The sequence below is a fragment of the Aethalodelphis obliquidens genome, unplaced genomic scaffold (assembly GCF_003676395.1).
Source record: "Aethalodelphis obliquidens isolate GAN/ISIS:26980383/991018 unplaced genomic scaffold, ASM367639v1 scaffold7, whole genome shotgun sequence".
Lineage (NCBI taxonomy): Eukaryota > Metazoa > Chordata > Mammalia > Artiodactyla > Delphinidae > Aethalodelphis > Aethalodelphis obliquidens.
Window position 1 is genome coordinate 18,795,483 of NW_020837951.1, and position 15,725 is coordinate 18,811,207.

Sequence of the window (15,725 nt, forward strand, 5' to 3'; positions counted from 1 at the left end):
AAGCCCTTCTCCATCTGACTGCCATCCACATATCTATGACCTACACAGTCCATGACCTGATCCTTGCCTACATCTCTATCCCCGTCGCTTCCAGCAGTAACCCTCACCAATGCCACTGCACTCACACTCGTTTTCACTCTTATTCAAATACACCCCACTGGGCCTGCCTCAAGACATCGGTCCTGTTTTTGCCTCTGTCCGGAAAGCACTTATCGAACATATTTTCAAGGTTCTTCTCCATTTCTTCTCGGATCAAAAGACATCCCCCTGAAAAGGCCTTCCCTAGCCACACTTTTTAAAATAAATCCCAAACCCGTATCATTTTCTAGACCTCTGCCTTGTTATATGCTCCCACATTGCTTCTACTTTGAATACTTATTTATGTGTTCCATCTCTTCCACTAGACAGAGGAATCTTTTGCCTTTCTTAGTGCTGTATCCCCTAATATCTGGAAGAGTGCCTGGCACAGAAGAGGTGCCCAATAATTATTTGGTGAATGGGTGAAATCATGAATCAGTTTAATTCATTAATCCTCCAGTAAGGCCCTTCTGGGAGCAGGCACGGGTAGGTACCCCTCACCTCTGCTTCTACACCTTCCAGATGTCTATCTCATATGATTATATAATGTATTAGAATAAGAAGTTCTCGTATCTGGCTCTCCCAGATGTTGGTAAGTTCCTGAAGTTCCTGAGGCATGGCTGATTTATCTTTGTCTCTGGTGTCTCACACAACATCGTTGCTCACTGGACTGAAGGTGAAAGGTTTTACACACTAAATACCAATAACCAAGCAGTGGGACAAAACGTGGACTCTTGGGATTTAGCAATGACTCTTCTAGAAGGAGGAGAGATGGTGTTGCCATAAATTACATTTAAATCAATCAACAAAATATATTAAGTAACCATTCAGAGTGACGCACCTGGTCAGGAGACATTTTTTAAAACTTTTTATTTTATATTGGAGCATAGCTGATCAACAATGTTGTGATAGTTTCGGGTGCACAGCACAGGGACTCAGCCATACATATACATGTATCCATTCTCCCCCCAAACTCCCCTCCCATCCAGGCTGCCACATAATACTGAGCAGAGTTCCCTGTGTACATTATCCATTTTAAATATAGCAGTGTATACATGTCGATCCCAAACTCCCTGACTAATCCTTTTCCCCATTGTTCCCCGCTGGTAACAATAAGCTCATTCTCTAAGTCTGTGAGTCTGTTTCTGTTTTGAAAATAAGTTCATTTGTATCATTTCTTTTTAGATGCCCCATATAAGGGATAACATACGATATTTCTCTTTCTCTGTCTGACTTACTTCACTCAGTATAAGAATCTCTAGGGCAGGCAGCATTTTGAACTGAGGGGCAGCCAACCTCTAATCCAGCCGCGGCCTTTATGTGAGTCTGAACAAGGCCCTTCCCGCTCTGGGCCATTCCCATCTGTACAGTGAGAGGATTAGACCACAGGATGGCTAGAGGTGCCCATGGTATTCCAGGATTCGACATACCCAGGATAGTGAATACTGCAACTGGAGTAAGAAAAATATGTAGGATGCATACCCTGCTCTCAAAAAAGGCAACCACGCAGGATTTAGAGTCAAACCCAATTGGGTTTGAACCCAGACGCCGGAACTTACAAACTCCGTGAATTTAGGAAATATGCATGAATCGGTCTAACCACCCATAAGATGGAAATAGTAATTCCCAGCTCAATAAACAGTACCGTGCTTTGCCCCTCTTCATATATCCCATGACTAGCCTTTTAAGTCGAGCTGACTTAAGAACCAGATGATTCTTTTATAAACACCAGCCGGCAGTTTGGATAGCTCAAGCGCTGTCGCAGCCTCAGCTGACACCGACGCGGGAGGAGATGGCCTCCCTCACAAGGCCAAGGTTTTCCAGGATTCCCCTCTGAGGCCTATGGGCAGACTCCATTTGTATTACCCAGGAAGGTTCTGGAGCCATTTCTTTTGCTGGAATTCCATGGTAAACATTCTTACACGTGACTTACTGCCTGTCACAACACTCTGCAGCTCCCTTTCCAGAAGGGATTCCTACCGAATGAGGTCAGTCACTCACTTTCCGTAACTCCCATTTTTTTCTTCACCCCTTTTGGTCTTGGCATTAAGATGCTGAGCAACTGTCTCTGACTACATCAAGGGGCTGCTTCCAACAGCTGTGGGAGCAAAATGTTCCTGCAGCCTAAGACAGGGCCAAGAAGATCCAGGGAGGTAAAGCACGGGCTCCAAGTCCATTTGGGGAAATTCCAAGTTAGCAGATCTAGTAGTCCTGAAGTACAGCTAATGAGAAGTTCCTAGATATGCTTCTAGAGGATTTGGAAATGGATAAAATGTGAAAGTACTTGTCCTCTCATAGACACCTTCATCCATCAATGGCCCCCTGACGCCACGAATGATGTTTCTTCTCACTATGCTTCCAAAACGTTGGGGACCCTTAAAAAAAAACAGAGCTAAGCACACTGTAGAGTGCATGTGACTCTTTACTTGACAGACTGGCAGCAGGCATGGGGGCCTTCAGGTGAACATCCCCACTGCTCTCTTCAAGGGGACCACGAACGTCTCAGGGGACCTCAGGCATAGACTCGCCCTCATGTTCTCATATTGCTGAATTAAGAATAAATTTGATAAATCACTTTATCTTTCGCCTCATAGAGCTAATGCCTGATGCACGATGAATGCAGAGGTAAGGGCTGAAGAGATTAAAATAAAGACCCTTGGCCCACCTGACTTAGGAAACGGCTCCTATTTCTCTCTCGAGTAGATCCTAATTCGCCTGGGGCGTCTTATTAAAATAACACTTCAGAAACAGCAATAGAAGAACTCAGTTTGATTCAGACCATAAATCTTCCATCAGTCACTCACCAGGCCTTCGCGGAAGCCCTGGAGAAGCAAGGCTCGGAAGCCATGGTACCTGAATTTCAGTCCCAGCCTCCTGAGCAAGGTTTCTAATCTCTCTGACCCTCAGTTTTCTAAATCACAAAATGGAAATAATAAGAGAACCTATCTCCTAGGCTTGTTGGGAGGATTAAGGGTCAACACGTGTAAAGTAGTGCTCAACACTGAGTAGGATCTCAATAGGTGTTACCGTTATTTCTGGGAGTAGCAGTAGTAGCACAGAGATAGTGGTTGGACAGCAGTACTGATAGTACTAGTAGTAAGAACTATGCGGTAATTGAAGAACATAATAGCACTAGGAGTATAGTAGTCATAATAGCATGACAGTAATATTAGTAGTAGTCACGTTGTAGTAATGGTGCAGTAGTACATTAATAGCAATAGTTAACAGTATAGTGGTGATAGTAGTAGAATGGTAGGTATAGTTATATAGTACTAATGGTAGTAGTAGTATCATACTAGTAAAACACTAGAAACAGTGTTATACTAGTACTAATAGAAGTAACAGTATTGAAGCATAGCAGTAATAGTAGCAGTATTTGCTAGGCACCAGACATGGGCCCTTGCACTCAAGGAGCTCCTACTCCCCCAGATTCCTTGACTGTCTAAGAAGAAAGTGGGCTTTGGGGGTCATCTAGTGCCCAGCCCACATTATAGAGGTGAGAACACTAAGGTCAAGAAAAGTGAAGTGACCCACGTGAGATCACTTGGAGTTAATGTCAGAGTTTGGGCTCAAATTCTAGTCCCCTCACTCTCCCCCCAGTACTCTTTCCACTGGACCATAGGGCCACTTGTAGGTCATTTACAATCTCCTCTTACCAACTACCCAGTCACACCCACCCAAATCCACTTTCCTCCAACCCATGAGAAAGCTGAAGTCCCCCAAACAAGTCATGCTCTCTGCTGCCTCTGTGTTTTTACACATGCTGTTCCCTCTACCTTAGAGACACCACCTCTCTGCTCACCTCAGTAACTCCTATTCATCTTTGGTACTTATCTTCTCTTTAAAATGTTTCCTAAGAGCTCCTTCCATCCTGGTTCCCAGGCTGCATTAGAGCAGCCTTTTTTTTTTCTTCTATAATTCCTTACAACAAGGTTTATCCTAGCATTTATTATACAGAGTTTGAATCCATTTTTTAGATACCGGCATTATTATAAGTAGTTTACAAATAGTAATTCTTTTAATTTTCATAAGAACTCCTATGAAGTTCTTTAAATGTATTTGTCTTATCTGTTTTCCAGTCCACTTGCTTGTTCCATAAATAATTAGGGAGCCCCCACTATGGCCACGCATTAGGCCCATATCTGTGAACAAGATATCATTGCTTCTGTTCTCAAGGAGCTAACAGTCTAATGGGAGAGGCAGGCAAGGAAGCAGCTAATTACAATACAAGATACTAAGCATATGGACATATGGAAGGCGAGCAGACCCACGTTGGGTGGGGTGTAGGAGAAGGCTTCCTGGGACATGTGACATCTAGGTTTGGGCTTGAAGAGCGGGCTACTTGGATGGAGGAAAGTTGTAAAAATGTTCTAGGGCGGAAAGAGGTGCATGATGGAAAGACAGAAGGAGAACACAGGTAGGAAAAGCTGGGGAGTGGAACGGGGAGTAGTACCAGGAGAGAAGGGCTGCCAAAGCTGAACTGGAGAGGTGGGGCGGTCAGCAGGGCAGGGCTAGCGTCAGACCCAGGGGCTCCTGAGGGAGGGGTGCCAGCTCATTTACCACCATGTTCGTCATACCCAGCACAACATCTAACACAGAGTAAGTACTTAATAAGTATTTGGCAAATGATCGCCTGAATGAACAAGTTATGGATAAAGAGCAGAATGCGCTTAGGAATTTGGAGCAACTCCTTCTGTTTCTTTTTTTTAAGGATTTCTACTATCTGAGTGGGACAATTTCATCCCCAAATCCAGTTTCATGGAGCCAGACTGGGGACATGTGTTTGGTGTTTTATAGACGGAAGAAAAAAAGGGCAGATTCCAGAGAAGCATCAAGCTGAGCCCAAGTGATAAGAGAAATGACTAGAGAAGAAACAATAGGAGAAGAAACTTTTTGAAAATGCAAGTACATAAATCATCCTACAGCTATGCTGTCCTGATTAGAAACCCAAAATAGAAAAGAATTATTTTCTTCTGTGCTAATATTTCATCATAACTGGTAGTTCAACACCCCTGGGAGCCTGGAGTTTGTAGTTCTCTGAGCTGGGAGCTGGAAAGACTGACCTCAGAGCACTACCTTGTAGCCAGATCTCGGGAAAAAACATAGCATTGAGTGTGGGCTTCCGGAATCCTAAGGAAACCTCTTGTTCCAGCACAGGGTTTCAAGAAGGAGACAAGGCTCCCTTAGGGGGTTGGCTAACAGAAGAAAGAAACTATTAAAGCATAAAGTCATACCAGGCATGGTGCCAGACCTCAAGTAGCCCTGGGGGTCACTGGCTAAGAACCAGGAGGTCAGGGGTCTGCCAATCAGTCATTTACGCAGCATCCTCTGTGCCTGTGACAGTACTTAGTCAGCTGAGACCGCAGTCCCTGTTCAACACTCAGTGGCATGGTGGGTAGAAAGACAAGAGGCCCTACAGACATGAAGATGTACCTCAAATGCTGGTCCTACCATTACGCATGGCTTATCTAAGGTAAATCTTCCAATCTTGTCTGGAAATTTTTTTTTTAAAAAAAAGAAAGGATGGAAGGAAGGAAGGAAGAAAGGGAGGGAGGGAGGGAGGGAAGCAGGAAGGAAAGGGAGGGAGGGAGGGAGGAGGGAGAAAGAGAGAAGAAAGAAAGAAAGAAAGAAAGAAAGAAAGAAAGAAAGAAAGAAAGAAAGAAAGAAAGAAAGAAAAGAGAGAGAGAGGGAGAGAGAGAGAGAGAGAGGAAGGAAGGAAGGAAGGAAGGAAGGAAGGAAGGAAGGAGGAAAGGGAGAAAGAGAAAAAACAGAAAAATGCTGTTGTAAGAACTAAATGAAATCACCTATTTAAGGCACAATTCCTTGCACGCAACATGACTTTATTAAATATTAGTGCCCTTCCTTATACTTGCTCACTGTCAACATAAGGGCTTTTTAAAGTTCCCTTGTTACTCAGTTCGGAGGTTCCAAAATTTGTACAAATGCACATAAATTAGCTCTACTCTTGTCCCCAGATGAATAAGGATTTAATAAACAGAGTATTCAGGGACTTGCCCATGTTTGGAGGGCAAAGGAGGAACATATGCTCCTGGTGGACGCACACGCTCACCTGGAAGGGTCTTAACGACTGCACCTCGCATTGCTGGAAAAACCATTAATATTTTTCAGTTTAAACTTCGAAAAATCCGAATCAGGTCTAGAAGATAGGATTGGGGTCAGTCATGCCTAAATGAAAATCTCAGTTCTACCTGTTACCATTGTGTGGTTCTGAAAGTGTTATTTAATCTCTGAAACCCCATTTCCTTTGCCATAAATGAAGATAATATCTATACCTCATAAGGTTTAAATACCAGAACATCTCACATATATGAAATTGTCTAATACAGGAGGTGCTCATCAACTTCCTTCCTTCATTCACTCATTCATGTGACAAACATGCATCAAGCGCCCCCAACGTGCCCGGAGGTACCCTAGGGACCTGTGATGCAGTGGTGAGCTAAATAATGCCTCTGCCCTCATGAAGACCTTACTCCAGTAGAGAAGACGGGCAATGAAAAGGTAAGCAAAGATTTCTCCCAGCCATAAAGTGCTCTATGAAGGAAAGGAAGTAGAGCAATAGGATGAACAGTGCTAAGAGTGATGGTGCTGGAAATAAGCACAAGATTTTTTCCCCTTTGCTCACACAGTTCTTCTCCTTTTGAATTCCAAACTCTCCCACCCTCTAATCCTGGCCTCCAGGAAGCATGAATAAGAGGTTATAGTCTGTTGAACTGAGTCATCTGACATCTTTTAAATAAAGTAGTAGACACCAATAGAAGAGTGCATGGTCAACAGGATGGACAGTTTGGGTGTCTCTTTGGAGACCCCTGGAGACTCACAGCTATGCGGTCTCCAGGCTTGTCATAGCTGACATGACAGAGGCAACTCTGGGGGAATGAGACCTCCCCCCAAAGGAGGCCGTCCTCAATAATGCCATCTTTGTTGCCGCATCTTTGTTAGATCGGCGACCTTGTTCTGAACTGGGTCCAAGTCTGGGAAGAAGGGAACAGCCAGCTGTGAAAAGATCAATTTGTTTCCAATCCACTTTTTCTTACTGTCAGAGAGGCTGGCTCCCCACATTGACTGGGTCTGTCAGGGACAGATGCCAAGTAGGGCACAGACTGAAGAAACACCCCCTGTTCCCACTGAAGCAGGAGCATTCAGCCTTCTGAGCAGAGTCTGTGGCATTAGCCACCACCCAGCTGTATTGGTTTGGGGAGACACAGGTTGGAGTAGTCAAGAGAGATGCCTCATTTCTAATTCAAAACTGTAACTATTTAAATCCTCCCCTTCTTCACATTGGAAAATACCCAGTGTTAGCTGGATGCGGGAGAGACAGTGCTCCCATATACCATGATTAGGAGTAACCTCTAAATTGACGTAACCTCTTTAGAGACCCATTTGGCAGTATTTATGGAAACTGAAAGTTTGTTATTAGCAGTCCATTTCCAGGAATTCATCCTTCAGATAAATTCTCAGAAGTGCACCAAGATGAACGCAGGACGATGTTTATTGCAGCACTGTTTGAACTAGTAAACATTTGGAATCAACTGAATATTATGCTGTAGTTAAAAAGAACGGGATACACGTAGATTTATGTGGAGAGAGGTCCACACGAAAAAGGAGTAAAGCAAAATGTAATTTTCTATGTACAGTAAAATCCATTTGTTATATATAAATTCAACCCCTCTATCAATGTATACATCCTGCCGTACTTCTGCTTATACTTCTGTCTAGTCCCACTCCACTCCCAAGATGTGATCTCACATGGCAAAAGGACTCCTGCCATAGGTAGATAGAAGAATAAGAGGTCTTGCAGACCTCTGGTCACTTTACTCTATAGGTCTGTTTTCCTGGGCCAGGGTGAAGTGGACTCAATACCCAGACAGGTGATAATTTGCTTAGGTGGTTTATGATTTTTTCTGAGCTCCGTTTGAATGGGCAACTAAAACCATACTGTCAGTATTTTCAGGTTTTCAGTCTCTTCATAATGGATGACCCACTTCCTTCTTTCAACAAACAGCACAGAGAACAAATGTAAAGGAACCTAAAAACTCCCTAAACGAAAACGACAGTTCATATTGGCACAACCAGAATTTGCTCCCTTTTAGCTCTAAAACATCCAAAAGTTTTTCTAGCTGCAAATGTTACCGAGTTTATGGTGAGCACCAAATGTTGAAGAAAAAATAAGTAATTCTGCCCATCCTGCCACTGGCGAGCTGTGGAATTTTGATCAAGCTTCAGCTGCTCCCTGGGCTTCAGCTGTCCCTGTGGTACCTACAACAGGGACTATGTATACTCAGATCAACTCAAGGACAGCAAATACAGAGCACCGGTATCACTTCTCTCCTTGCCTCCTCCAACAGGCATGATTAATCATCACTCGCACCATTCCTTCCTACAGATCCTCTGAATCCTTCTTGATACACAAGGGCTACATAAGCAGTTACTCACAATTAATCCAAGCTGATATAAAAGGTAAGCCTTAATCACCTTCTCCAGACTACATGATCTCTGAAGTTTATTCCAGATTTGACATTCTGTTTCCATAATTCAAGGATTCATTTGAATCCTAGCTCATTCATGAAGTCAAGCTAGATTGCTAAAACACAAGTCAGTTTTTCCCACTTCTGAGTTATAGAATCTGGTTCATATAATTCAATATGGACTTGACTTCTGGCTGCTCTGCATTCCTGTCTTATTGTTGATACCTGTACAACTATGCTGCCTCTCTGGGGAGACTGAATATAATTATTATAATTAGAGAAAAGATACCTCATATAGCAATTTTCAAACTGCTATGCACTGTACAGCCAGAGGTACCCAAGAATTTTCCCAGGGCTCCAGTTGGCAGATAGCTTTAGGGAAATTTTCAGATTCTCAGCTTCCATTTTCACTATTTCTCAAGAATCTGAGGATAAAGAGGCTCCTTTTATAAATGCCTTTCTCCCACTTTACAAAAGGAAGCCAGCAGTCTCACTCATCCTGAGCTGCCTTAGGGTATAAAATCTCCAGGGCACCAAATAAAGATACAATTCACAATTCTGTTTTAACTGTTGAGAAAGTGAGTGACTAATGATCCAGTAATAAATCATTTTGCAACTCAGATGACTTCCAGTGTTTTGGTTACAACAAAACTGGAGGGGAATCTAATTAAAGCATCAGTTGAGAAATCATTTAAAAATGCTTTTTTGATGATTATCCCTAGGTAATTTTGGCATACAACCTGGTAGGTGGTCATAACTCTGCTCTAACAAAAATCCTCCTTTCTCATTTATTTCTTTCTGTGAATAGGTTTCTCAGTGACTACAACCAAACAATGAAAACAAGGAGTAGAATTTATATAATACCATCTCATGTTAGCAATAATAAATATTTCTTAACAGATATATGATCTAATTGAAACAAATTCATCTCATTCAGAGAAACATTTCCAGGAAAGCTTTGTGTTTCATGTCATAAATATTTATCAAAATTTCAAAAAATATATAGCGAATTGATCAGTTGAGTACTTCTCACAATTGCTACGACAATTCGATCCAGAGGAAATCATTTTGTGCTGGAACCTTATACTTACAGAACATTAAAGAAATTTTAATATTAATTTATATACATGTTTTGTTTCAGAGGAATAAAATAACATGATCACTGAAAAGACTTTCAAGTACAAAACACATACTAGATTAGGATAGACTTCTGTGGAGAAAATGTAATGGAAATACACATTTAAGGAGAAAAAGGAATTACATAAATTTTCAATTGTTAAGGAAGATCTTATTCATGTATTTTTAATGGGTCGGTGATAGTATCAAATCACCACGCAATGCAGATTTCATTAAACCTATTTAAAACAGTGATATGACAGTCTTATTTTTAAATGACTATATTTTTAATATACTTGAAGTTATATCGTTTGCAGCTATTTAAATGTACAATAAGAACATCTGTCGGCTTTAAAAGGTACATAGTTTTCCAAGATTATTTTAGAGGGTACAAAAGCAAACTCTTAAAGACTACTGTATTTTACCACAGTGAATTCTCTTCAATAATTATGACAGGGCAAGTCAAATCATCAAAATGATTTGCTAATGAACTAGTCTGTGGTCTGTGTAAAGAAGGCGAGGATGACACATTTTCTAAGTATAAATGTTACCTGTCAAGCTGGGCTGAGATTGGACTAGATCTGAGCCTATTTTTCCATCCCAGTCCACTCTTTCCACCCATGGACCCATGCTACCCTTTGTAACTGGGTACCCTAACTTGCATTAGGAAAACGAAAGATTCTTAAGTCCTGGGTCTTTGTTGAGAGGTTAAAAAAAATCTATTTAGTTACAGTAAATAATGTTGGTATCTCGGAATCAACACCGTATCTGGGGAACACAGGTAAAGCAGTAAATATTTGTATCATATCTTAGGATGTCCTTTCCTTCTGAGGTCAATTTCAGATGCTCTTCTTTCTGGGCAGATTGCTGAGTTGGGGTGAAGGCAAGGTAAGATAGTGGGAGGAAGGGAAAAAAGCATCCTGTCTACCTATCGTTGCTTCCGTTTTTAAGTGGGGTTTATTTATCCATTGACTCATGTTCCGTAAGCCTAACCCCAACACCCACTCTGTACCAAGTTCTAGGTTAGGATCTGGGGCTTCAAGGCCAAGAAGACATAGGTTCTTCCCTTGAAGACTTTACAGTTTACTAAGGGGAAGACAAACTCATGAACAAATTATTAAGAAACTCTGTAGTAAGCATGGAATTGGAAGAACTGTCAAAATGCTAGGGATCAGAGAAGATGGGGTGATCAATTCAACAAGGGGAGGTGATATCTGAGCAGGGTCTTAATTAAAAAGTAAGAAGTAAGGGTAGTCCCAGCAGAAGGCACAGCACACACTTTGACATGGAAGCATAGATGGTCATGTCATTTGAAGAGTGGAAAGTACATCGTGGCTAAAGTAGAGGGTAGAATCAGCACGCAGGGGGCAGGAGAAGGAGATGAAGCGCAAGAAACCAGCTGAGGATAGGTCACGACAGGCGTTGAAAGCCCTGCTGAGGCATTTGGAGTTTGAACTTGAACTTTTGAACAAGGGGAAGGAGCACGACTAGCTCAGAATTTGTGGGTGATAGATAATTCTGGGTGGCCCTGGGTTAGAACATGTGAAAAACGCCTAGCCCAGCACTGCGTACAAACAGATTCTCCAAAAAACCCTTAGTAGTTGATCCCTCAACTCCTTTTCCTTTCTCTAAGAAAGCAGAGCTCTGAATCCATGAAATACGGTGCATCCCGTATAAAATAAAATAAAAATCTATGTTTTATACTGAGAAGCAGCAGAAATGAGCCAAGAATAAGGTCAGAACGATTCCTTTGTTTCATCGATATTTATCAGGTACCTACTCCCTGACGTGTGGTTCTACACGTTTTTTCCTCTACTACAAATCTGCCAAGTAGGAACTATGATCCCCACATTACAAATGTGGACACTGGGTTACAGACGCGTTAAGTAACTTGCCCGAGGTCACACAGCTATTCACAAGCCCAAGTAATCGGGCTTACACGCACTTAACCGCTGGACCATCTCTCTGTGATTATGAGGATGACTGTTACGCACTGTGGGAAGGAAAACACAGCAAACCAGTGGGGAGAGTGGGTGCCTCTAGGGATACGTTTGGCCCATCCTTGGCTCCACGTCAAGTGAAGGGGTCCTACGTACACGTGCACACAGGCCTCGTCTGGAGAGGAGTGGAGCGTGGGCACTGTGTCCTGCTGAGGCCAAGCTCACCAAGAAGCCCTTTTGCCACCCATTGTCTCTACTCCTGATCTGGAACTACCAGGTCCACCCAGAGGTCATCCTCGCTCTTCCCCTGATCCCATTTCAGTGAATGGCATCACCACCCACGGGGCCCCCAATCCAGGACGCTGCTTCTCGCTACTTCATTCTCCACATCTGCTCAATCATCAAGCCCTGGCAAGCTCGTCTTTAACATCAATAAAATCTTCCCAGTTCCTTCCCTCCCCACAGCTCCCACCCTGGTCCACACAACCATCACTTCTTGCTTACATGACTGCGACAGCACTTCACTGGTCTCCCTGACTCTGACTTGCCTGCTTCACGTTGCAGCCAGGATGATATCTGTAAAGCCTGACTCTACCCTTGTCCCTGTCTTGTGGACACTCTGCAATGGTCTCTCATCATCCACCTAGAGGAGAAGAGTTCAAAACCCTTCCCATGGCTCTCAAGAGCCCTGCATGAGAACCCGCCAACTAGCCTCTCTCCCCAGCCCTCCCCCCAGCACTCCCTCTCTCCCCCACCTTCACTCCTCAAAGACTCCTAGAACGTGTGTGCTGTTTCTCAGCTCCACACCTGGTAGGGCAGATCCCTCTGCCTCTCTCTGCCTCCCTCTCTTCTTCCCCTCTCCTCCATAACTCTAAATCGTATTCAAGATTCCGTTCAGGTGTAACTCTCTCTAGCAAGGTTTCCCCCGCTTGCATCTGGATCCTCTACTTGTTCTCTCATGGCCCCTGTCACACTGGATTCCAATTGTTACTTATTTATCTCCTCTTCTGGGGTCTATGCCTCTTCAGGCCAAGCCCCCTCATTCATCTGAATTCTTCCCTGCCTAGAACAATGCTAAACACACAGCAAGTGATCAGCAAATATGCATTAAACAAATGGATAAATATCTTCATCGTCAAGTTCACCTCATAATGGATGCTATATGTTCTCACAATAGATGCTGTATGTTTGCGTTGTTAAACATTTATTAACTCATTAGGGCCACTCCAGCTTCCCTCTCGCAGGGATGGTAAAGATGGCTTCATCACCTCTATGGGAGCACGTTCCCTTCACAGGGGAACCCCTCATCCAGCTAATTGAAAACGGGGGCTGAAAAACACTCCCTCTGCACTTTTAAAGGTCTGAACAGGCCTTCTGACCATGGATGAGAACATGATGGATTTTTCACACCACTTTTCCAAAAACAGAAAGGAATCTACTCCAAGCTCTGGAAAAGAAGAGCTCTTATAACATTTCTTTTTTGGGGGGAAGTTTTCCCATGAAGTGGACCCCAGACTACCGAGTGGAAATCACGTCCTCACTCTTCCCTCCTTTTCCTGAACACACACACACACACACACACACACACACACGCACGCACGCACACACACACTTAGAAGCAGATGTTTGAGGATTTTCCAAATTCAGGGACGGGTTTTGTTTCATGAGCTGTTTCATCAAGGGAAAGACACATTGAGCTAAAGGTCGAGAAAGAAGACGATCAGGGGCAGAACGTAAGAGAGTCCAGATGCCCAAGCCCTACCCGCGTTTTGACACGGAGCTGTTGGGAGAAGTCTTGCAAATCTGACTCTACAATCTATCATGATGTCACTGAACATTCCTTCTAGCATGATGAGACACAGAACACCTGTCCTACGGGAAATGCCCTGGCAGAAGCCCAAGCTATTGAATGCTCCGGCTCCTTGGTTACACCACTGCTGAGCTCTCCGAGTACCTTTTTCTAAATATAAAATGAGCCCGGGTGGACCTTGTAATGCTTGGGTAGGAAAAAGAATTCCTAGGGTTTCAGTAAAATGTATTTTGTTCCCACCATTTCGAGGCCCTGTTATGCCCAGGCTGGTGCCGCATGCAGGGCTAGACGAAGACACGTTTTTAAGCCTTTGAGGAGCTTAACATCTAGGAACTTCCATTTACTTATTTTTAATAGGGATCTGGTAACATCTACCCACAGTCAATTTGAGACGATTCCATGAAACAGCATGTGTAAAACAATTATCCCAGTGCCTGACACATGTGGGCTCGTAATGAATGTTACCTTATTTTGTCATCTCATGAGAGAGACACATCTGGAAGCAATTACTTAAGATCCAGGCAAAGTGGGTAATCAAGGAATAGAGATGCAAGTAAAACAGAGATATTCTGAGCCGACCGTTGAGGCATAATTTACAGAGCAGGTGGCATTCGGCTTGAGCATTAGAAGATGAAGTGGCACTTTAGATGAGAAGGCTGTTTTCCCGGAAGTCTGTGTAACTGAAGCCATCACTTGAGTGTGGAAAGAAACACTTTCTGGCTCAGCTAGCTACTATTGTGTCATTTATTAACATTATCAAATCTTTTCCATGTGGCTCTGCTTCCCATCCAAAAATAGATTACAAACGAGAAACTGAGGTTCCAGTTCCCAGAGCATCCTCGTAATCTGTCTCTGCTGTGAATGCTGATGGCTAGACGGTGTTAAGTCTCTGTATGGGGAGGTACTCTACAGTGATTCAATCTCCTTCTCTGAAAAGTGGGAACAGCCATCAGTTCTCCGGGGATGGAGGGAGGAAGGACATCATTTATCGGAGAGCCCGTGGGAAAACAGAGAGTACTCCACACGTGGGTAGAGACCAGCGCTCTCTCTGGCTCACATCATTGCCATGGGGGACTAGAATGGGTAGCAGAGGTTGTATGTGGACCTCAGCCAGGAGGGCACACGACTAGGGAGTCCCTAGCCTAGCGACGCACGCACGGGGGTGTCGGCTGGTGCTGAAATCACCGTGGACAAGCTGCATGTTCTCATCCAGGCCAGGCACGGGCAGTTCCGTGATGTACCGTCAAACTCCCTATTCCCAAGTGGACGCTGTCGTTTTTGGAAGGTCAGAAAATCGGGATAAATGTACACTCCATAGGTGAGCACACAGTACTCGTTGTGATCTGGTCGGCCCCATCTCTCCCTCACAGATCCTGTGCCCATCCCTCCTGAACTACTCGCTGCTCCTGAATGCTCTTCCATGCCTCCTGGCCTTTGCACACACTGTGTCTTCTACCAGAACATTCTTCCCCAGCTGCTTTGCACTGAGGACGTTTCAAAATTCAGTGTAGAGATAAATCAGCTAATCCTCCCTCCAGCCTAGGTGAGATGACCCTCATCCCGCATGTACCTACCTCAGTCATAGGATTCATGTCACTGATTGTAACGGTCCTGTTTCCCCTCTTCTTTTTTCACACTTGCCTGTAAGCTCCTCAAGAGCAGAGACTGGAAGTTTGGGTCCCAGCTGCACACACTGTACCTCGTACACTCAAACGGATGTCTGTGGAATAAACAAATCAACGAAGCAATTATAATATGGGCAGATTCACATGGAACAGAGGTAAAAGGGCCCCATGGATCCTTCTTCCCAAAGAGTTCTATTTTCACCCAAATTCGATGACCTAGTCCAGTGTCAGGGAGGAAGAAATTTCCTCTACCCTTCTAGGTTTTTCTGGCTGGTCTAAGAATTAAATTGACATAAGACAGATGAACAGGAGAAAAACAAACAAAAGTTTAACATGTACACAAGGGAGAGACCCAAGAAAACTGAGCAACTCGCCAGAATGGCTGACACCCTCACCTTAAATACCATCTTCAGCTAAATACAAAAGATGACGTTGGGGGTAGTGGTTTGGGACAGCAAAGGGGAGGAAGGTAGTTCACAGAGATGGAAAAACAAATGCCTGGTGAATGAATGTTTGCTGAGCCATGCAGAGACAATGGGACACGGAGCGGACTCTGATTTCTAGGCCTCCACCACAGTCAGCCTGGGTTCTTCGCAGATATCTCTGCTGATAGCCCTCTTCTGGGAACAGGTCTTCTATGGAAATTCTTTTAGGCAGTTAGGGGGAGGGT

At 43.7% G+C, this 15,725-nt stretch overlaps 1 long non-coding RNA gene across 3 annotated transcripts in view; it reads right to left on the bottom strand.

The window, feature by feature from the left end:
* Nucleotides 1-15,246, bottom strand: part of LOC113619769 (uncharacterized) — a 202,266-nt gene extending 187,020 nt beyond the window's left edge. Inside the window, exon 1 of one of the 3 annotated variants that reach the window (XR_003432523.1) lies at nt 15,005-15,246. This is a non-coding gene — a long non-coding RNA (uncharacterized LOC113619769). The remainder of the gene's footprint in view (nt 1-15,004) is intronic. The other 2 variants (XR_003432521.1, XR_003432524.1) reach the window with 2 other exon arrangements.
* Between the last annotated feature and the right edge of the window lie 479 nt (nt 15,247-15,725).